The sequence below is a fragment of the Phyllobates terribilis genome, unplaced genomic scaffold (assembly GCF_046119375.1).
Source record: "Phyllobates terribilis strain yellow unplaced genomic scaffold, ASM4611937v1 Scaffold_13__5_contigs__length_258822181, whole genome shotgun sequence".
Taxonomy (NCBI): Eukaryota; Metazoa; Chordata; class Amphibia; order Anura; family Dendrobatidae; genus Phyllobates; species Phyllobates terribilis.
The window spans coordinates 183,732,199-183,754,045 of record NW_027362773.1 but is presented as its reverse complement, the minus strand read 5'-3'; the positions used below and the strand labels follow the sequence as shown (position 1 = coordinate 183,754,045).

Sequence of the window (21,847 nt, the reverse complement as noted above, 5' to 3'; positions counted from 1 at the left end):
GGACTTCTAGCAGTGTGTGGGACTTGTTCTATTAGTCCATCTATACTGACCTCCATCAGGTTGCAAATTGAATATAATTTTTTTCTGCATCTAGCCCTGAAAAAATATTTGGGCTTCTAGCAGTGTGTGGGACTTGGTCTATTAGTCCATCTATACTGACCTCCATCAGGTTGCAAATTAAAAATAATTTTTTTCTGCATCTAGCTCTGAAAAAATATTTGGGCTTCTTGCCTTGTGTGCGACTTGTTCTATCAGTCCATCTATACTGACCTCCATCAGGTTGCAAATTGAATATAATTTTTTTCTGCATCTAGCTCTGAAAAAATATTTGGGCTTCTAGCAGTGTGTGGGACTTGTTCTATTAGTCCATCTATACTGACCTCCATCAGGTTGCAAATTGAATACAATTTTTTTCTGCATCTAGCTCTGAAAAAATATTTGGGCTTCTAGCAGTGTGTGGGACTTGGTCTGTTAGTCCATCTATACTGACCTCCATCAGGTTGCAAATTAAAAATATTTTTTTTCTGCATCTAGCTCTGAAAAAATATTTGGGCTTCTAGCAGTGTGTGGGACTTGGTCTATTAGTCCATCTATACTGACCTCCATCAGGTTGCAAATTGAATATAATTTTTTTCTGCATCTAGCTCGGAAAAAATATTTGGGCTACTAGCAGTGTGTGGGACTTGGTCTATTAGTCCATCTATACTGACCTCCATCAGGTTGCAAATTAAAAATAATTTTTTTCTTCATCTAGCTCTTAAAAAATATTTGGGCTTCTAGCAGTGTGTGGGACTTGTTCTATTAGTCCATCTATACTGACCTCCATCAGGTTGCAAATTGAATATAATTTTTTTCTGCATCTAGCTCTGAAAAAATATTTGGGCTTCTAGCAGTGTGTGGGACTTGATCTATTAGTCCATCTATACTGACCTCCATCAGGTTGCAAATTAAAAATATTTTTTTTCAGCATCTAGCTCTGAAAAAATATTTGGGCTTCTAGCAGTGTGTGGGACTTGGTCTATTAGTCCATCTATACTGACCTCCATCAGGTTGCAAATTGAATATAATTTTTTTCTGCATCTAGCTCTGAAAAAATATTTGGGCTTCTAGCAGTGTGTGGGACTTGGTCTATTAGTCCATCTATACTGACCTCCATCAGGTTGCAAATTGAATATAATTTTTTTCTGCATCTAGCTCTGAAAAAATATTTGGGCTTCTAGCAGTGTGTGGGACTTTTTCTATTAGTCCATCTATATTGACCTCCATCAGGTTGCAAATTGAATATAATTTTTTTCTGCATCTAGCCCTGAAATAATATTTGGGCTTCTAGCAGTGTGTGGGACTTGGTCTATTAGTCCATCTATACTGACCTCCATCAGGTTGCAAATTGAATATAATTTTTTTCTGCATCTAACCCAGCCAATAGTTTTGGCTTAATACCACAGTTTGGCCACTCAGCTCTGCTCGGTTCCCATCCATTGTTTTTTTGTGCAAACAACTCCAGAGTTGTGAATTAATTAACCACCAAAATGGGTGGAAAAAGGCCTGCTGCTGGTGGAAAGGGGAATAGGCGTGTTGGGAAGGGGAAAAAAGGTTGTGTCCGTGGGGTAGGTGTTAAAGCAACATCTGCAGAAGAAAGACCATCTTCCAGCCAAACTAAAATGTCTACTGCTTTTAGCGGACAATGTGATAAGATCCCTTTCTTACGGCCACGCCAATCGCTACAAATTCCAGATGAGGCACAAAAACAGCAGGTGCTTCAACGGATATCAAGTGCTCCTTTAAGTGGGCTCTCCTCCACATCAACTTCAACATCACAAATACTCCAATCCTCAAAGGTGTCACCCCAATCGCACTTGCTTCCTCACAGGTCCCATACTATAGCCTGGGAATCAGAGGTCGGCTCCAGTGCTTCTGTGAATCCAGACGAGGAAATGATCTGCACTAATGCCCAGAATCTTTATGAGTTGGATCCAGGACCAGACGCTGAAGGATCTGACCATAATGTAGACCCTCATTCCCAAACTGTAACTCCTGTTGGTGGAGACAATGAGGAAGACGATGATGAGACTCAAATACCTGATTGGAGCGACAACTTTAGTTTTTTGTCAGGGCAGGAACAGGTTGGCTCTGAGGACGACGGGTGTGATAACGCACAGGGTGATGATGATGAGGTTGGAGATCCCACTTACTGTCAACCCACAGTCAGCCAAGAGATGAGGTCAGCAGAGGAGGTGGAGGAAGATGCTAGTGATGACGAGGTCAGGTTGCACCTTCCTGGACAGAGACGTAGTACTGGAAGCACGTCAACAACTGCATCCTCAAACACATCTCTGCCTCAAGTCGTTGTGGCTCTTCAGGTCGCATTGGTGCTAAGCCTTGCATAGCCTGGGCATTTTTTCAGATCGATAAAGATGACCCAACTCGTGTTATCTGTAACATTTGTCAGCAAAAGCTAAGTAGAGGCCAAAAAATACATAGTTTGAGTACTTCATGCATGAACCGGCACATGGACATGAAGCATAAGTTGCAGTGGAAAGCTCACTGTGCTACAATGCGGCCTAGCCGACCGGGCCAACCACCGTTAGCCATATCTTGTGCATCCGCGGCCTTTTCATCTTCTGTGACTGGGGGGACAGCAGTCACACCTGTTTTGGGACGCAGACCTGCCACCTCTTTACCCGCAACAGCCAGCGTGATTGGCAGGTCATCATTTTTTTGGAGGTGGTAACTAGAGATGAGCGGTGTTCGACTAGAACTGTTCGCCAATCTCAAATTCGAGCTGTTTTGGGCGGTGGTCGAGTTGTTCGACGAACCCGAACGATTTGCAAAAAATTCGGCTGTTCGAGGTTATGTTCGATAACTGTTCTTGTACCAAAAGCTTGTCCTGCATGTCTGGCGCTATTTAGAGCACCAATCATGCAAGGATTGTCTGCCACTCACTGTAATGCCACAGCCATGGTGGTTGTGGCATTACAGTGATTGCCCAAATCGATGGGAACAGTGCCAACAGTGAAACATGAAAAGCCGGCAATTCAGCAGCGGCATACACCGGTACCCGACAATTTAGAACCGAAAGAATAGAGCTTCACACATAGATTAGATAGATAGAAACATGTCAGCCACATATATATGAAGTACAGTGACAGTGTTGCTTACTGTACTTGTCATTTAGTGTAAAGGATTCATTAAAAAAAATAATAGTGTTTTCATGCACTGTCTCTTTAAAAAAGCCGGCCAGCATTTCAGCATCTGTACCCGACAATTTAGAATAGAAGGAATAGAGCATCACACATAGATTAGATAGATAGAAACATGTCAGTCACATATATAAGAAGTACAGTGATAGTGTTGATTACTGTACTTGTCATTTAGTGTTAAAATAAAGGATTTATTTTAAAAAAAATTGGCGTGGGGTTCCCCGTAATTTTAGGCTCTAGCGGAGGTTAAGCAGACGGCTGGGGCAGATGTTTGAAGCCTGGGAAGGGGGTAATACCCACGGAGCTTCCCAGGCTACTAATATCAGCCCCCAGCTGAATACCTAGCCTTTACTAGCTATTAAAATGGGGACCCCCCAAAAAAAATGACATAGGATGCGCCAATTCTGGCACTTAGCCTCGCTCTTCCCACTGCCCTGTAGCGGTGGCAGTGGGGTAATAGGGCTGGGGTTGATGTCAGCTTATAATGCCAGCTGACATCAAGCCCAGGTTAGTAATGGAGAGGCATCTATAAGACACCCCCATTACTAACCCCATAGTCAAAGTTAAAAGAAAACACAACACCCAGAATAAAGTCCTTTAATTGAAATAAAGACACAATCCTTTATTGTTCTAAATTAAACCATACTTACCACCACGCCCATTCCAGCTGAAGCCAACGATCTCCTGCAATAAAAGAAAAATAATAAAGCAACCTCATCCTTACCTTTCCATGGTTCCCAGGACAGCTTCAGCTCTGCTACATTGAGATGACAGGCTGGACCGCAGCAGAACGCTGTCATCCAGCCTGTCATCCCGCAGACACTGAGAAGCGCAGGCATGCTTGCGCTCCTCAGTGTCTCGCTGTGACGGCATAAAGATGAGCCGACATTGAACTCGGCTCACCTCATGCACTCCACTGACAGCGTGGGAGAATTCTCCTGCACTCAGCGCTTCAGCGTGAGAATTTTCCCACGCTGTCAGAGACGTGCATGAGGTGAGCCGAGTTCATTGGACATGAATGAGCTCACCTCATGCACGTCACTGACAGCGTGGGAAAATTCTCCTGCACTCAGCGCTTCAGCGTGAGAATTTTCCCACGCTGTCAGTGACGTGCATGAGGTGAGCTCATTCATGTCCATTGAACTCAGCTGACCTCATGTACGTCACTGACAGCGTGGGAGAATTCTCACGCTGAAGCGCTGAGTGCAGGAGAATTCTTCCACGCTGTCAGTGACGTACATGAGGTGAGCTGAGTTCATTGGACATGACCTCGGCTCATCTGGATGCCGTCACAGCCAGACACTGAGGAGCGCAAGCATGCCTGCGCTTCTCAGTGTCTGCGGGATGACAGGCTGGATGGCAGCGTTCTGCTGCGGTCCAGCCTGTCATCTCGATGTAGCAGAGCTGAAGCTGTCTGGGAACCATGGAAAGGTAAGGATGATGTTGCTTTATTATTTTACTTTTATTGCAGGAGATCGTTAGCTTCAGCTGGAATGGGCGTGACGGTAAGTATGGTTTAATTTAGAACAATAAAGAATTGTGTGTTTATTTCAATTAAAGGACTTTTTTCTGGGTGTTGTGTTTTTTTTAAATACTTTACTAGAAATTCATAGTGGTCATGTCTAATATTGGTGTGACCCCATGAATTTCGGGCTTAGGGCCAGCTGATAATGCCAAGCTGGCCCTAACCCCTTTATTACCCAGTGAGCCACCGCACCAGGGCCCTGGATGAGTTGGGTACAGCGCCAGAAGATGGCGCTTCTATGAACGCGCCATTTTCCGGGGTGGCTGCGGACTGCAATTTGCAGCGGGTGGGGCCCAGAAAGCTTGGGCCTCCCTGCGCTGCAGATTCCAGCCCCCAGCTGCCTAGTTGTACCTGGCTGGACACAAAAATAGGGCGAAGCCCCACGTATTTTTTTTTTTAATTATTTCATGAAATTCATGAAATAATTAAGAAAAAAAGGGCTTCCCTATATTGTTGTGTCCGGCCAGGTACAAATAGGCAGCTGGTGGCTGGGGGCAGCCCGTTCCTGCCTGCTGTACCTGGCTGGACACAAATATAGTGCGAAGCCCCACGTCAATTTTTTTTTAAATTATTTCATGAAACTAGATGGTGGCCCGATTCTAACGCATCGGGTATTCTAGAATATGTATGCGGCAGACCCGGCGCAATCAGCAGAGCGGTGTTTAAATTTGGCGCCAAAATCGCTGACTGGTCGTGGCCAGCAACCGCGACCAATCAGCAAAGCGGTGTTGAAATTTGGTGACTATATCACTGATTGGTCACGGCCGGCGGTCGCGACTAATCAGCAGAGCGGGGTTTAAATTTTGCGCCAATAATGCTGATAGGTTGTGGTCGCGACCAATCAGCAAAGCGGTGTTTAAATTTGGCGCCAATAATGGTGATTGGTCACGACCTCAACCATTCAGCAGAGCGGTGTTTAAATTTGGCGGCAACAATGTTGATTAGTCGCGGACGGCGGTCGCGACTAATCAGCAGAGCAGGGTTTAAATTTTGCGCCAATAATGCTGATAGGTTGTGGTCGCGACCAATCAGCAAAGCGGTGTTTAAATTTGGCGCCAATAATGGTGATTGGTCACGACCTCGACCATTCAGCAGAGCGGTGTTTAAATTTGGAGGCAACAATGTTGATTAGTCGCGGCCGGCGGTCACGACCAATCAGCAAAGTGGGGTTTAAATTTGGCGCCAATAATGCTGATTGGTCGCAATCGCCGGCCGCGACCAATCAGCAGAGCGGTGTTTAAATTTGGCGTCAAAATCGCTGATTGGTCGCGGAAGGCAACTGTAACCAATCAGCAGAGCGGGGTTTAAATTTGGCGCCAATACTGCTGATTGGTCGCGGCCGGAAACCGTGACCAATCAGCCGAGCAGGGTTTAAATTTGGCGCCAATACTACTGATTGGTCGCGGACGGCGACCGCGATCAATCAGCAGAGCGGTGTTTAAATTTGGCGCCAATAATGCTGATTAGTCGCGGCCGGCATCCGCGACCAATTGGCAGAGCGTTGTTTAAATTTGGCGCCAATCTCACTGATTGGACGCGTCTGGCGTCCGCGACCAATCAGCAGAGCGTTGTTTAAATTTGGCGCCAAGCTCGCTGATTGGTCGCGGCCGCTATTTAAATGTGGCGCCCAAATCGGTGATTGGTCGCGGGCAGCGTCCGCGACCAATCAGCAGAGCGGTGTTTAACTTTAGCGCCAAGATCACTGATTGGTCGCGTGCGGAGAGCGCGACCAATCAGCTAATCGTATTGGTGAGGACCGGGGAGCGCCGCTGCCTGGTCGGATACTTCCGTTGCGAGAAGCCGGGAGATGAGCGACTGCTCGCAGCAGAAGTATCCCGACCCGCAGCGCCGCTCCCCCGTGCTCCCTTGACACCCTAGCCGCTGATGTCCCCACAGTATCCGCATGGTGTTACAAAGATCCGGACATTTGTGTTAAAAATCGCTGATTGGTCGCGGGCGTTGCCCGCGACCAATCACCGATTTGGGCGCCAAATTTAAATATCAGCCTCATGCACGTCACTGACAGCATGGGAAAATTCTCCTGCACTCAGCGCTTCAGCGTGAGAATTCTCCCACGCTGTCAGTGACGTACATGAGGTGAGCTGAGTTCATTGGACATGACCTCGGCTCATCTTTATGCCGTCACAGCGAGACACTGAGGAGCGCAAGCATGCCTGCGCTTCTCAGTGTCTGCGGGATGACAGGCTGGATGGCAGCGTTCTGCTGTGGTCCAGCCTGTCATCTCGATGTAGCAGAGCTGAAGCTGTCTGGGAACCATGGAAAGGTAAGGATGAGGTTGCTTTATTATTTTTCTTTTATTGCAGGAGATCGTTGGCTTCAGCTGGAATGGGCGTGATCGTAAGTATGGTTTAATTTAGAAAAATAAAGAATTGTGTGTTTATTTCAAATAAAGGACTTTATTCTGGGTGTTTGTGTTTTTTTTTTTAACTTTGACTATGGGGTTAGTAATGGGGGTGTCTTATAGACGCCTCTCCATTACTAACCTGGGCTTGATGTCAGCTGGCATTATAAGCTGACATCAACCCCAGCCCTATTACCCCCTGCCAATGCACCAGGGCAGCGTGGAAGAGCGAGGCTAAGTGCCAGAATTGGCGCATCCTATGGATGCGCCATTTCTGGGGCGGCTGACGGCTGGTGTTTCTAGCCTGGGAGGGGGCCAATATTCATGGCTCCCTTCCTGGGCTATTAATATCAGCCCCCAGCTCTCTGCCTAGCCTTTGCTAGCTATTAAAATAGGGGGGACCCCACGTCATTTATTTTGGGGGTCCCCCATTTTAATAGTTAGTAAAGGCTAGGTATTCAGCTGGGGGCTGATATTAGTAGCCTGGGAAGCTCCGTGGGTATTACCCCCTTCCCAGGCTTCAAACATCTGCCCCAGCCGTCTGCTTAACCTCCGCTAGAGACTAAAATTACGGGGACCCCCACGCCAATTTTTTTTTAATAAATCCTTTATTTTAACACTAAATGACAAGTAAAGTAATCAACACTGTCACTGTACTTCATATATATGTGACTGACATGTTTCTATCTATCTAATCTATGTGTGATGCTCTATCTTTCTGTTCTAAATTGTCGGGTACAGATGCTGAATTGCCGGCCGGCTTTTTTAAAGAGACGGTGCATGAAAACACTATTATTTTTTTAAATAAATCCTTTACACTAAATGACAAGTACAGTAACCAACACTATCACTGTACTTATTATATATGTGATTGGCATGTTTATATCTATCTATGTGTGATGCTCTATTCTTTCTGTTATAAATTGTCGGGTACCGCTGCTGAATTGCCGGCCGGCTTTTTTTAAAGAGATGGTGCATGAAAACACTATTATTTTTTTAAATAAATCCTTTACACTAAATGACAAGTACAGTAAGCAACACTGTCACTGTGCTTCTTATATGTGTGACTGACATGTTTCTATCAATCTAATCTATGTGTGATGCTCTATTCCTTCTTGTCTAAATTGTCGGGTACCGGTGTATGCCGCTGCTGAATTGCCGGCCGGCTTTTTTAAAGAGAGCGTCTTCTGAGCAGTTTGTCAGCTTTTTGACACCTTTGAAGGTGTTTTCTATGTGTTTCTATGTGTTTTTGTTTGCCTGCCATTGGTTTAAACGGTGTTCGATGGTGTTCTAAGGTGTTCGACGAACAGTTCGACGAACAGTTCCTTGAACATCCCGGTGTTCGACGAACCGAACCGAACCCGAACACTACGGGGGTGGCTCAACACTAGTGGTAACACCAGCTGGTGTTGAGCGCTGTCCGACATCGAAAGCACCACCTTTGGATCAAGGCAACCTAACATGTCCGCCTGCATCTTCCTCACAGACCGGCAGTTTGCCGGAGACACCCTTATCAACCCCGTCTAAGCACAATTGCCAGCCCTCGGTCCCTCAGATGTGGACAAGTAAAAGACCATTTCCTCCTAGCCATGACAAAGCTAAGAGGTTGAATTTCACCATCTGCAAGCTCTTGGCTACAGAAATGCTGCCTTTCCGCCTGGTGGACACAGAGGATTTTCGAGACCTTATGTCCGTCGCAGTGCCCCAGTACCAGATGCCCAGTCGGCACTACTTCTCAAAGAAAGGTGTGCCTGCGCTCCACCAGCATGTCGCACACAACATCACCGCTTCTTTGAGAAACTCTGTGTGTGACAGGGTGCATTTCACCACAGACACTTGGACGAGTAGGCATGGACAGGGGCGTTACATGTCGCTGACTGGGCACTGGGTAACTATGGTGACAGCAGGACAAGGGGCTGCTGTCCAAGTCTTGCCATCCCCACGAGTTGTGCGTCAATCCTCTTTATCTCAAAGTTCCTCCACTGCTTCTGCCTCCTCAACCTCCTCTCCGTCCTCCACCTGCACCCAAAACCTGTCTGGTCATGCCACAAGCTTTCTAACTGCGCAGATGGGATCCTGCACACCTCCTTACTATGCTGGCAGTAGGGCTCAACGTCATCAGGCGGTTTTTACACTGAAATGTCTGGGAAATGTGAGTAACACAGCTGAGGAGTTGTGGTCAGCTCTGGAGAACCAATTTCATGAATGGTTGTCTCCACTGGACCTGAAACCAGGGAAGGCCGTGTGCGACAATGCTGCAAACCTGGGTGCGGCCCTTCGCCGGTTCAATGTCACACACGTGCCTTGTATGGCTCACGTGTTGAACCTGGTTGTCCAGCAATTTTTAGCCCACTATCCCGGACTAGATGGCCTTCTGCAGAGGGCATGGTCGCTGTGTGCTCACTTCCGCCTTTCGCATCCTGCAGCTCAGCGACTTACATCTCTACAGAAGTTGTTGGGCCTGCCACTTCACCGGCTAAAATGCGATGTGCCTACCCGGTGGAATTCAACTCTGCACATGTTGCAGCGACTGTGGCAGCACCGACAAGCCCTGGTGCAATACGTTCTGACGTATAGCCTGGGCCAACGAGATCCAGAGGTGGGGCAAATCATGCTGGAGGAGTGGTCTCAGATCAGGGACCTATGCACCCTTCTGCACAGTTTTGAAATGGCGACGAAGATGTTTAGTGCTGACGATGCCATTATCAGCATGACTATTCCGGTGATTTACATGCTGGAGCACATGTTAAACAGAATTCGGAGTCAGGTGGTGGCACAAGAGGAGGTGGAGGAAGTAGAGGAGGAGGAGTTGCATGCGGAAGGGCTAACATCTGCAAGGTCCAGACGGTCGGCAGCACCAAGGCGGCAGGCATGTGAGGGTGGGGGAGATGGTTTTACCAGGGCGCATGGTAGTAGCCAAACTAGCGAGGAAGGTGCAGGAGCCCAGGAAGAAGTGGAGGACGAACTGATGGAAGACTCATAAGATAAGGGAGACCTTGATCACATTTCTGTTGTGCGAGGTTGGGGGGAGAGGACAGAGGAAGGAAGCATGATTGTTACCTCGCCACCAACACAACAGGGACTTGGTGCTCCTGTATGCGCAAGACACATGAGTGCCTTTTTGCTGCACTACCTGCAACATGACCCTCGAATTGTGAGAATTAGAAATAATCCTGACTACTGGGTTGCCACACTGTTAGATCCCTGGTACAAAAGTAAATTTGCAGAAATTATTCCTGCCATAGAAAGGGATGCACGCATGCAGGAGTATCAGCGGAGACTGTTGCAGAATCTTACATGTGCTTTTCCACAAAACACCAGTGGTGCACGTAGTGAATCTCACAGTTCCAACTTGCCAACCGTGGGACCGTCGAGTGTTCAGCACTCAAACCGTAACAGAAACACAGTATCTGCTGGTAACATCAATTTTGCGGAATCATTTCACCACTTTTTTAGCCCATCCTTTGCAAGGCCACAGGAGACAAGAAGTCTGACACATAGTCAACGCCTAGAGACGATGGTACAGGAGTATCTCCGAGTAAACATTGAAGCCATGACTGTGTCACTGGACCCTTGCTCTTTTTGGGCTTCCAATCTGGATAAATGGCCAGAGCTAGCCACTTACGCCTTGGAGATCTTGTCATGCCCTGCAGCCAGCGTTCTGTCTGAACGTGTGTTCAGCGCTGCTGGTGGTGTGCTGACAGATAAGCACACCCGGCTCTCCACTGATAACGTAGACAGACTCACGTTCATAAAGATGAACAAATTATGGATCTGAAACGACTTTTCTACCCCTGTGTCATCCTGGGGAGAGTAAAAGCTTGATGATTGGTTAAAATTACCTCACCAACCGTTTTAAGCTTTCAAATTACTAATCATGTTTATCTGTATCTTGGCTGGAAAATAATTTGGGCTTTGTAGCAGTGTGCAGCACTGATTCTAATAGGCCATCTATACTAAGCGCCACCAGATTTAAAATTACTAATCATGTTTATCTGTATCTTGGCTGGAAAATAATTTGGGTTTTGTAGCAGTGTGCAGTACTGATTCTATTAGGCCATCTATACTAAGCTCCACCTGATTTAAAATTAATAATAATTTTTAGCTGCATCTAGCCCGGAAAATAATTTTGGGGCTCCGAGATGCGCAAGACACATAAGTGCCTTCTTGCTGCACTACCTGCAACATGACCCTCAGATTGTCAGAATTCGAAGTAATCCTGACTACTGGGTTGCCACACTCTTAGATCCCCCACACTCTTCGATCATCCTTTTCATTTTAATAAAGACCAAAAAAATGGTCATTTTTGAAATTATAAGCATTAGCAGGTTATTAGAAACTGAAATCAAACAGTTTTCAACTCAAAACTTTATTCTAGGTGATGTTACATTTTCACATAGGACCCCTTGTTCGAAAGGAGCTTCTGAACTCTCTCGTCCATTGAATTTGTCAGGTTTTGGATGGTTTCTGCTTCGATTGTTTTGCATGAGGACAGAATACCCTCCCAGAGCTGTTGCTTAGATGCGAACTGCCTCCCGCCATCATAGACACTCCTTTTGATGATGCTCCAGAGGTTCTGAATGGGGTAGAGGTCAGGGGAGCAAGGCGGTCACAGCATAAGTTTGTCCCCTTTTATGCCCATATCAGCCAGAGATGCAGATGTGTTATGTGCAGCATGAGACGGTGCATTACCATGCATAAAAATGATCTTGCTGTGGAATACACGGCTCTTCTTCTTGAACCATGGCAGGAAGTGCTGTTTGAGAAACTCCACATACATTATGGAGTTCATCTTTACCCCTTCAGGGATCGTAAAGGGGCCGACAATCTCTCTCCCCATGATTCCAGCCCAAAACTTTACTCCACCTCCTCCTTGTTGGCGCTGTAGCCGTGTTTGCGTGGGGTGTCCATCAACCAGCCATCCTCCACTCCATCCATCTGGACCACCGAGCGTTGCATGGCACTCATCCGTGAACAAAACAGTTTTGAAATCAGTCTTCATGTAATGTTTGGCCCACTGTAACCGTTTCTGCTTGTGTGAAGTGGATAGAGGAGGTCGACAGGATGGCGTACGCACAGCTGCAAACCTCTGAAAGACCCTGCATCTTGTTGTTCGGGGGACGTTGGAGGCACCAGCAGCTTCAAAAACTTGTCTGCTGCTATGACAAGGCTTTTTTGCCGCTGCTCTTTTAACCTGACGTAATTGCCTGTAGGAAAGAGTCCTCAATTTGCCCTTATCAGCACGCACAAGTGTGTACTGTGAATCAGCTACATACTTCTTGATTGCCAAGACACTTCATCCTGATCATCGCAATGTTGATTGTAGTCATGCCTTGACCTAAACACTCCACAATTTGTTGCTTCTCAGCAGCCGACACATCCTTTTTCTTTCCCATTTTGGCAGAAAATGTATGCTGCTTAATAATGTGGGACAGCCTTCTTAAGTAGTCTTGCCTTTCATTGGACACACCTGCCAAACTAATTAGCACAGGTGTCTGCAATTGCTTACAGTGATATAAAGAGCCCTGACACACATCACCATCAATGAGTTTAACAGACAAACAAACAAATCTTTCCCTTATAACTCCTAAACACTTTTTGCATAATAATTTGGAACACAGTGTACATGTGCTTTTCCACAAAACACCAGTGGTTCACTTAGTGAATCTTACAGTTCTAACTTGCCAACCGTGGTCTGTATGGAGTTGTTCAATAAAGGGCCCAAAATTAATATAACATAGACGGGAGAGGTCTCTATGAATACGAATCCCTAAGTATTTGATACCCTGTGAGGGCCAGGCAAAGGGAAAGTTGGACTGGATGGAATCCTGTATGGATTTGGGGAAGGAGACATCGAGGGCCTCAGACTTTGCTGCATTGATTTTAAAATTTGACCATGTAACAAAGTGATCTATTTCAGCCATAACAGCAGGGATGGATATATGTGATTGAGTGATATATACTAGGACATCATCAGCAAATAGAGAGCACTTGTACTCGGTGCCTCCCACCTCAATCCACCTAATATTGGGGTTATGGCGAATTGATGAGAGCAGGTGATCCGTCACTAGGATGTATAAGAGAAGGGACAGAGGACATCCCTGCCTTGTCCCATTGGTGATTATGAAAGGTGATGAAAATGTTCTGACGCGCCCCCTGGGCCATGGGACACCTGGAGCCAGACCCTTTTTGGTGGATGCTGGTGGTTGTAGTCTCCGTGGCGGCAACCCGGTTCCGTGGCTCAGGGCAGTCAAACCAGTGGCGGAACTATTTATGTGATTTTGATGTTTAAATGTCCGACTACGCAACCCGTGGATTGCGGTCAGAGTGAACCGCCGCTGCAGGGCAGACCTCTGAGGCTGGTGTTGTGGGTGCAGCAGAGCATAGCATAACTCCCCACAGGAGGAGTATAGCCTCAGGGCAGTGTATGCGGACGATGGGGGTGATGGTGCAGGCAGCAGCAGTAACGACACGGAGTCAGTGATGCAGTCCAGGGCCTTTACTCACAGTTCTTATTATCCAGACCACTTCTGCAGGTAAAGGCTGCCCACGACGTACTGTGCTTACCAGGTGAGGGGCTCAGACAACTCCCAGATAACTTTGGAGTGCTTCACAGGACCCCCTTTGTGTGTCCTTTGTCTGGCCTTTCTTACCAACGCTTCTGTCCGGCTGCCTCGGGCCTCCTCTAGGTAAACTTGACGCCAGTTTCCCTGACCCTATGTGGTGCCTTCCTAGCGGGTGTAGCGAGGGGCTGCGCCACATAAAATGTCACAGCCTCCGGTTTCTAGCTGAGGGTCGTTTCCTGCCTCCACTAGTTTTGGGGACCGGTCTCCCCCTTTGGCCTGACCCCTCCCTGCAGGTGGATTCGGCCGTGCGGTGGCGACTCGCCCGTCCGCACACCTGGGATCCCTTCGTTCCTCATTCCTGGAGCCTTCTCCACTCCTCTTCCTTCCTTCTCCCTCTTCCAGGCCTGGGCCTCTGTTACTAGGCCCGCCTCTGGAGCAGAGCTCATGCAGAGCCCCTGCTCCCTGTCACTTCTGCTCAGACTTCTCTGCACTGAACTAAGATGGTGCCCACCTTTTATACTTCCTTCCCAATGCACCCAGTAACTGCTTCCTCCCTGCTCCTGCACTACAGGGTTCCCCTTTCTCAGTGTTCCCTCCCCCACTCCAGCCAGGGACAGGGACTGTCGTGCCCATCTCAGAGGCATATTGGTCGCCCTGCCCCACGGCAATGTGGTGTAATGCATGCAGGTGTCGGGGTCCTGATCCACACTCCATCCTTACCTGAGAGTGAGATATCACACCTCTGGGTGAGGTGCAATACCTCTGTAGCAACCAAGCCCTCCAGGTGCTACAGTTACATTTATCTTCAGCCTAGGTGACGTATTGCGATACAGGGCCGTGATTTTGGCTATAAAAGGGTCCCCTAGACCCCTACCCCAAGCTTTTTAAGAGAATAATATATGGCATGCCAGGAGACTCTATGGAATGATTGCTCAGCATCCAACGAGAGTATCTAATTACAAATTTTTAATTGCATCTTGCCCAGGAAATACTTTGTGCCTAATAACAGTGTCTGCTAGTCAGCGGATTATCCCAGTTGTTAAGCAAGCTACACCACCTGTAGTTTAGACACTTAATTTTTTCAAAGGAAATGCTTCGGGACCCCGGGATATTCAGTGAAGAGCATCAGGAGGCACCCCAAGGCATAGGGGCTGGGACTGGCGGTAGGACGCCTTGCGGTGGACTGCCGAGCTCGATCCTTATAAATGCTTTTCAACTGCAGCAGCTTTAGTGGACTCTACTGGAGCTGGCTCCACCACAGGGGGGCTCGCTCGACCCACCAGCAGACAGGCACCAGTATTGGGAGAAGGGGGCTGGCCGTCAGGGTCCACCGCGGCTCTGGCACAAACCCGGTGAAACGGAGGTGGCACGGGCAGGAACGGACTGGCCGTGTCGGCTTCTCACTTTTTGGATTTTAGAAGGGCATGACATGCCTATATCTGTTTCTCCCCCTCCTTTTACTCCTCCAACTCTTTTCTTTTCGCATGACTATATGTACTTGTCACTTTTCCATGTGTTACTTATGTCTTCTGAGCAGATTGTCAGCTTTTGGATACCTTTGAAGGTGTTTTCTATGTGTTTCTATGTGTTTTTGTTTGCCTGCCATTGGTTTTAACGGTGTTCGAAGGTGTTCGACGAACAGTTCAGCGTACACACGGGTGTTCGACGAACCGAACCGAACTCGAACACTACGGGGGTGGCTCAACACTACTTATGAATTTTAAAAAACCTTGAACTGTACAAGGTTCCAATTGATGATACATTTAAATCAGATTTTTACATTTCAGTGAGGCCTCGAATTTTGTTTCCAATTGAAATCTTCCATTTTCTGAAATGTCTTCCAGAAGGAGAATCACTGATATTGATCATGGTGCTATAAGAAAAGGAGTGAAACTCATAAGAATGAAACAGCGTCTGAGTAGTTGTGGCCGAGTGGTTAAGGCGATGGACTAGAAATCCTTTGGGGTCTCCCCGCGCAGGTTCATAATCCTGCCAGCTATGTATAAATTCATGTAATATTTTGACTAATTATCTGAGTAGATCAAATTGCACATTCCCAAGTCTATCCCCCAAGGAAATGGTGTGTAATCTTTGGATCGTATTTGTAGAACCATCTTAACAGCATCTGTAGATCTTCTTTTGATTAGTCAGCATGGTGTGATGTCACTTGTACATCACACCAGCAATCAAACAAAGCTCAGAGGGTGCCATCAGGTATGTGGTGCAAATCCTCCTTTTTTCCAGCGAGCACAGACCACTGATGTGACTGATGGACTGGGATATGAACTTTGATTTGTACCAATTCTACTTGAATTATCTTTCCGATGGAACCTTTTAGCAAACCATGAAAAATCTTTAGTGACTTCTGGATGAGCAGAAGTTTTTCAATTTCTTTTTTCCTCACCCTTTTTCCAGCTAATAGATCCAGCACGCTAATTATTAGCCAGATTTCATCAACATTTTAAAACTGTCCTTGTTGTGATATCATGGAACTTTAAGCACACTAGTGGAATAAAAAGGGAGGAGATATTAATTTACCACTGTGTATTAGATATACATTTGCAGAACAGCTTTAGAACCTGTTTTCATCATAATGCATGAATTTCCCAGGTTCCACTGAGATTTGAACTCAGATCACTGGATTCAGAGTGAATTTCTCACATTTCCACAATTTACACATGCTCTTTACCATTTTCAAAAGAAAATCCAGCCAGCTTCATTGTTCATGTGGTTCTATGGTGTAATGGTTAGCACTCTGGACTCTGAATCCAGCGATCTGAGTTCAAATCTCCGTGGAACCTGAGAAATTCTTTGTGCACAGCAGTTTTATTTTTTCTGCTGACACTCAATTTGCCAATGCACATGGTTTAACATAAAAAGAGAAAGTTAAAATCCACATGGCAAAAAAGATCTATCTATCAAGAAAGTTTAACTCATAAGTTAAACTTGACTTCATGAAGCAAAACTCATACCATCTATGTCACATCAAGCAACCGTACTCCATGACTTGTGCCAATGTTCGCATGACACTTATTGCAGGTGGTTGAAACTGACAAGGATTTCAAGCCGAAACGGCTTCAAGAAACGACAGCGATTCTTTTCCTGAATCACCCTTTTTAGTGTTTTCCAGCATTTTTGTAAACATAGTTTGGTGATGTTTTTCGAAGTATTGTTTTGGGCATCGATTGAGTTTGTTTTAGTTTTTTTTTTGCTCGCAAAATGCTGCGAACGTCACTCAGGAACCTTCCAGGGGTCTTTCTAACCTTCTAATTGACTTGTATTGCAAGTATAAAGCAAGCAAAATATACCTGAAAAATTATATGCTCACTACTGTTAACCGCTTGGCGTGTTGGGAAACTTAATGAGGTTAAGAGACACTCAATACCTTATCATATTAACAGCAAGTCTTTTAGCATGGAAATGAATCTGTTCAAACTTTTGAGCATTTTCAAAGCTTTTTTCAGGAGGTGTTTGGAACAAAGTCACTCGAAATCCGCCTTATGAATTTTAAAAAATCTTGAACTGTAAAAGGTTTAAATTGATGATACCTTTAAATCAGATTTTTACATTTCAGTGAGGCCTGGAATTTTGTTTCCAATTGAAATCTTCCATTTTCTGAAATGTCTTCCAGAAGGATAATCACTGATATTGATCATTGTGCTATAAGAAAAGGTGTGAAACTCATAAGGATGAAAAAGTGTCTGAGTAGTTGTGGCCAAGTGGTTAAGGTGATGGACTAGAAATCTATTGGGTTCTCTCCATGTAAGTTTAAATCCTGCTGACTACATTTAACTTCATGTAATATTTTGACAAATTATCTGAGTAGATAAATTTCCACATTCCAAAATCAACCCCCCACGGAAATGGTCTGTAATCTTTGGATCGGATTTGTAGAACCAGCTTAACAGCATCTGTAGATTTCATTTGATTATTCAGCCTGGTGCGATGTCACTTGTGCGTCACACCACCAATCAAAAGAAAGCTCAGAGGGTGCCATCAGGTATGTGGTGCAACTCTTCCTTTTTTCCAGCGAACACAGACCACTGCCATGACTGATGGACTGGGATATGAACTTTGATTTGCACCAACTCTACTTGAATTATCTTTCCGATGAAACCTTTTAGCACACCATGAAAAATCTTTAGTGACTTCTGGATGAGCAGAAGTTTTGCAATTTCTTTTTTTCTCACCATTTTTCCAGCTAATAGATCCAGCACGCTAATTATTAGCCAGATTTCATCAACATTTTAAAACTGTCCTTGTTGTGATATCATGGAACGTTAAGCACACTTGCGGAATAAAAAGGGAGGAGATATTAATTTACCACTGTGTATTAGATATACATTTGCAGAACAGCTTTAGAACCTGTTTTCATCATAATGCATGAATTTCCCAGGTTCCATTGATATTTGAACTCAGATCACTGGATTCAGAGTGAATTTCTCACATTTCCACAATTTACACATGCTCTTTTACCGTTTTCAAAAGAAAATCCAGCCAGCTTAATTGGTGATATGTTTCCATGGTGTAATGTTTAGAACCATGTGCTCTGAATCTAGCGATCTGAGTTCAAATCTCAGTGGAACCTGAGAAATTCTTTGTGCCCAGTGGTTTTATCTTTCCTGCTCACACTCAATTTGCCAATGCACATTGTTTAACATAAAAAGAGAAAGTTAAAATCCACATGGCAAAAAAGATCTATCTATCAAGACAGTTTAACTCAAAAGTTAAACTTGACTTCATGAAGCAAAACTCATACTATCTATGTCACACAAGCAGCCGTATTCTATGACTTGTGCCAATGTTTGCATGACTCTTTTTCCAGGTGGTTGAAACTGACAAGGATTTCAAGCCAAAACTGCTTCAAGAAACGACAGCGATTCTTTTCCTGAATCACCCTTTTTAGTGTTTTCCAGCGTTTATGTAAACATAGTTTGGTGATGTTTTTCTAAGTATTGTTTTGGGCATCGATTGAGTTTGTTTTCGGTTTTTTTTTGCTCGCAAAATGCTGCGAATGTCACTCAGGAACCATCCAGGGGTCTTTCTAACCTTCTCATTGACTTGTGTTGCAAGTATAAAGCAAGCAAAATATACCTGAAAAATGATATGCTCACTTCTGTTAACCGCTTGGCGTTTTGTGAAACTTGATGAGGTTAAAAAACGCTCAATACCTGATCATATGAACAGCAAGTCTTTTTGCATGGAAATGAATCTGTTCAAACTTTTGAGCATTTTCAAAGCCTTTTTCAGGAGGTGTTTGGAACAAAGTCACTCGAAATCCGCCTTATGAATTTTAAAAGACCTTGAACTGTACAAGGTTCCAATTGATGATACCTTTAAATCAGATTTCTTCATTTCAGTGAGGACTGTAACTTTGTTTCCAATTGAAATCTTCCATTTTCTGAAATGTCTTCCAGAAGGATAATCACTGATATTGATCATGGTGCTATAAGAAAAGGAGTGAAACTCATAAACATGAAACAGCATCAGAGTAGTTGTGGCCGAGTGGTTAAGGCGATGGACTAGAAATCCATTGGGGTCTCCCTGCGCAGCTTCAAATCCTGCTGACTATGTAGAACTTCATGTAACTTTTTGATTAATTATCTGAATAGATCAATTTGCACATTCCCAAGTCTATTCCCCACGGAAATGGTCTGTAATCTTTGGATCGTATTTGTAGAACCAGCTTAACAGCATCTGTAGATCTTCTTTTGATTAGTCAGCCTGGTGCGATGTCACTTGTGCATCACACCACCAATCAAACAAAGCTCAGAGGGTGCCATCAGGTATGTGGTGCAAATCCTCCTTTTTTCCAGCGAACACAGATCACTGCCGTGACTGATGGACTGGGATATGAACTTTGATGTGCACCAACTCTACTTGAATTATTTTTCCGATGGAACATACATAGTTACATACATAGTTTATAAGGCTGAAAAAATACAAGCGTCCATCCAGTTCAGCCTATTTCTTGTGCACTGCAGCTATTCCGCAGCGTTGATCCAGGGGAAGACAAAAAAAAATCATGTGGTATAGGCCAATTTACATCATTGAGGAAAAATTCGCTTCCCGACACCAATCTGGCAGTCAGATTAAATCCCTGGATTAATTAACTATCACTAAGCATAAGATGTAATTTTATTGTTCTCAAGAAAGTCATCCAGGCCTCTCTTGAACTCATTAAGTGAGTTGGAAATCACCACTTCCTCTCCCAGAGAGTTCCACAGTCTCACGGCTCTGACAGTAAAGAATCCCCTTCTATGCTGGTGGAACCTTTTAGCAAACCATGAAAAATCTTTAGTAACTTCTGGATGAGCAGAAGTTTTGCAATTTCTTTTTTTCTCACCCTTTTTCCAGCTAATAGATCCAGCACGCTAATTATTAGCCAGATTTCATCAACATTTTAAAACTGTCCTTGTTGTGATATCATGGAACTTTAAGCCCACTTGTGGAATAAAAAGGAAGGAGATATTAATTTACCACTGTGTATTAGATATACATTTGCAGAACAGCTTTAGAACCTATTTTCCTCATAATGTATGAATTTCCCAGGTTCCACTGAGATTTGAACTCAGATCAATGGATTCAGAGTGAATTTCTCACATTTCCACAATTTACACATGCTCTTTTACCATTTTCAAAAGAAAATCCAGCCAGCTTTGTTGGTTTGTGGTTCCATGGTGTAATGTTTAACACTCTTGCCTCAGAATCTAGCTGTCTGAGTTCAAATCTCAGTGGAAATTGAGAATTTTTTTGTGCACAGCGGTTTTATCTTTCTCCTCACAATCAATTTGCCAATGCACATGGTTTAACATAAAAAGAGAAAGTGAAATTCCACATGCCAAAAAAGATCTATCTATCAAGAAAGTTTAACTCGAAAGTTAAACTTGACTTCATGAAGCAAAACTCATATTATCTATGTCACAACAAGCAATCGTACTCTATGACTTGTGCCAATGTTCGCATGACACTTTTCCTAGGTGGTTGAAACTGACAAGGATTTCAAGCCGAAACGGCTTCAAGAAACGACAGTGATTCTTTTCCAGAATCACCCTTTTTAGTGTTTTCCAGCATTTTTGTAAACATAGTTTAGTGATGTTTTACTAAGAATTGTTTTGGGCATCGTTTGAGTTTGTTTTTGCTCGCAAAATGCTGCGAACGTCACTCAGGAATAGAGATGAGCGTTGTTCTACTCGAACTGTTCGCCAATCTCAAATTCGAGCTGTTTTGGGCGGTGTTCGAGCCGTTCGGCGAACACGAACAATTTGAGAAAAATTCGGCTGTTTGAGGTTATGTTCGATAACTGTTCGTGCACCAAAATCATAACTGGATTTTTTCTCAGTAATGATGAAAAATAATGTTAATATGCAGTTTGAGTGTACAGCGGGGTGGGGGGAGGGGCAGGGGATGGATCTCTGCAGGAACAATGAAGATCACCATTTTTTTTTTCTCTTTCCCGCATTTACAGTGGGGAGGTGCAATCTGTCAGCCTATCAGCAGCGCACACACGGAGCGAAGTGCTTTTTTTCACACAAGCAAGGGCATGTGTCATTGGCAGTGTATGTCACATGTCCTTGCCCTATAAGACCAAGCCATTTTCCCCGTCGCCACCATTTTCTCACTGCTGCAGCTGCGTGTTAGACGGCACCGCTGTTGCTGTGTGCGCTATACCTTGTTAATTTCAAGCCAATTTTCGCACAAATCGACAGATAGCTTGGGAGTAGGGAATAGTTGTGATTGCAGTCCTTTTAAGGACTAGGTTACAGCATTTCCTATGACTTTTATCAGGCAGGTCTGTGCTCTTAAATAGATAGATTGTGGGAGTAAAGACTAATTGTAATTTGAGTCCTTTTCAGGACTAGGTTACATCAGTTCCTATCAGTTTTTGCCAGGCAGGTCTGCGCCAGTGCTGTGCAAGTTTTTTTCACAGCATTTGGCTGAATCTAGCAAAGCTAATCCTTTTTGGCCTATTGCAGAGTGTGTTAGTCAGTGGAGTAGCCTATCTGTGTTGCAAGATATACCACCTGTGTATAGAATACCAATTTTTTTACTGCACCTAGTGAAGTAAAATCTTTTGGGCATAGCATCATTCTATTAGTCCATCTATACTGACCTCCATCAGGTTGCAAATTGAATATAATTTTTTTCTGCATCTAGCTCTGAAAAAATATTGGGCTTCTAGCTGTGTGTGGGA

The 21,847-nt window shown here is 44.7% G+C and overlaps 3 non-coding genes across 3 annotated transcripts; all 3 read left to right on the top strand.

Annotated features, from left to right (window-relative positions):
- The first annotated feature begins 15,571 nt into the window (after window positions 1–15,571).
- TRNAS-AGA (transfer RNA serine (anticodon AGA)) lies at window positions 15,572–15,654 on the top strand. The gene has a single exon. It is a non-coding gene; the product is annotated as a tRNA-Ser (tRNA).
- Window positions 15,655–16,382: 728 nt separating this feature from the next.
- TRNAQ-CUG (transfer RNA glutamine (anticodon CUG)) lies at window positions 16,383–16,454 on the top strand. Its single transcript has one exon. It is a non-coding gene; the product is annotated as a tRNA-Gln (tRNA).
- A 2,690-nt stretch (window positions 16,455–19,144) lies between these two features.
- Window positions 19,145–19,226, top strand: TRNAS-AGA (transfer RNA serine (anticodon AGA)). Its single transcript has one exon. It is a non-coding gene; the product is annotated as a tRNA-Ser (tRNA).
- The last annotated feature ends 2,621 nt before the right edge of the window (window positions 19,227–21,847 follow it).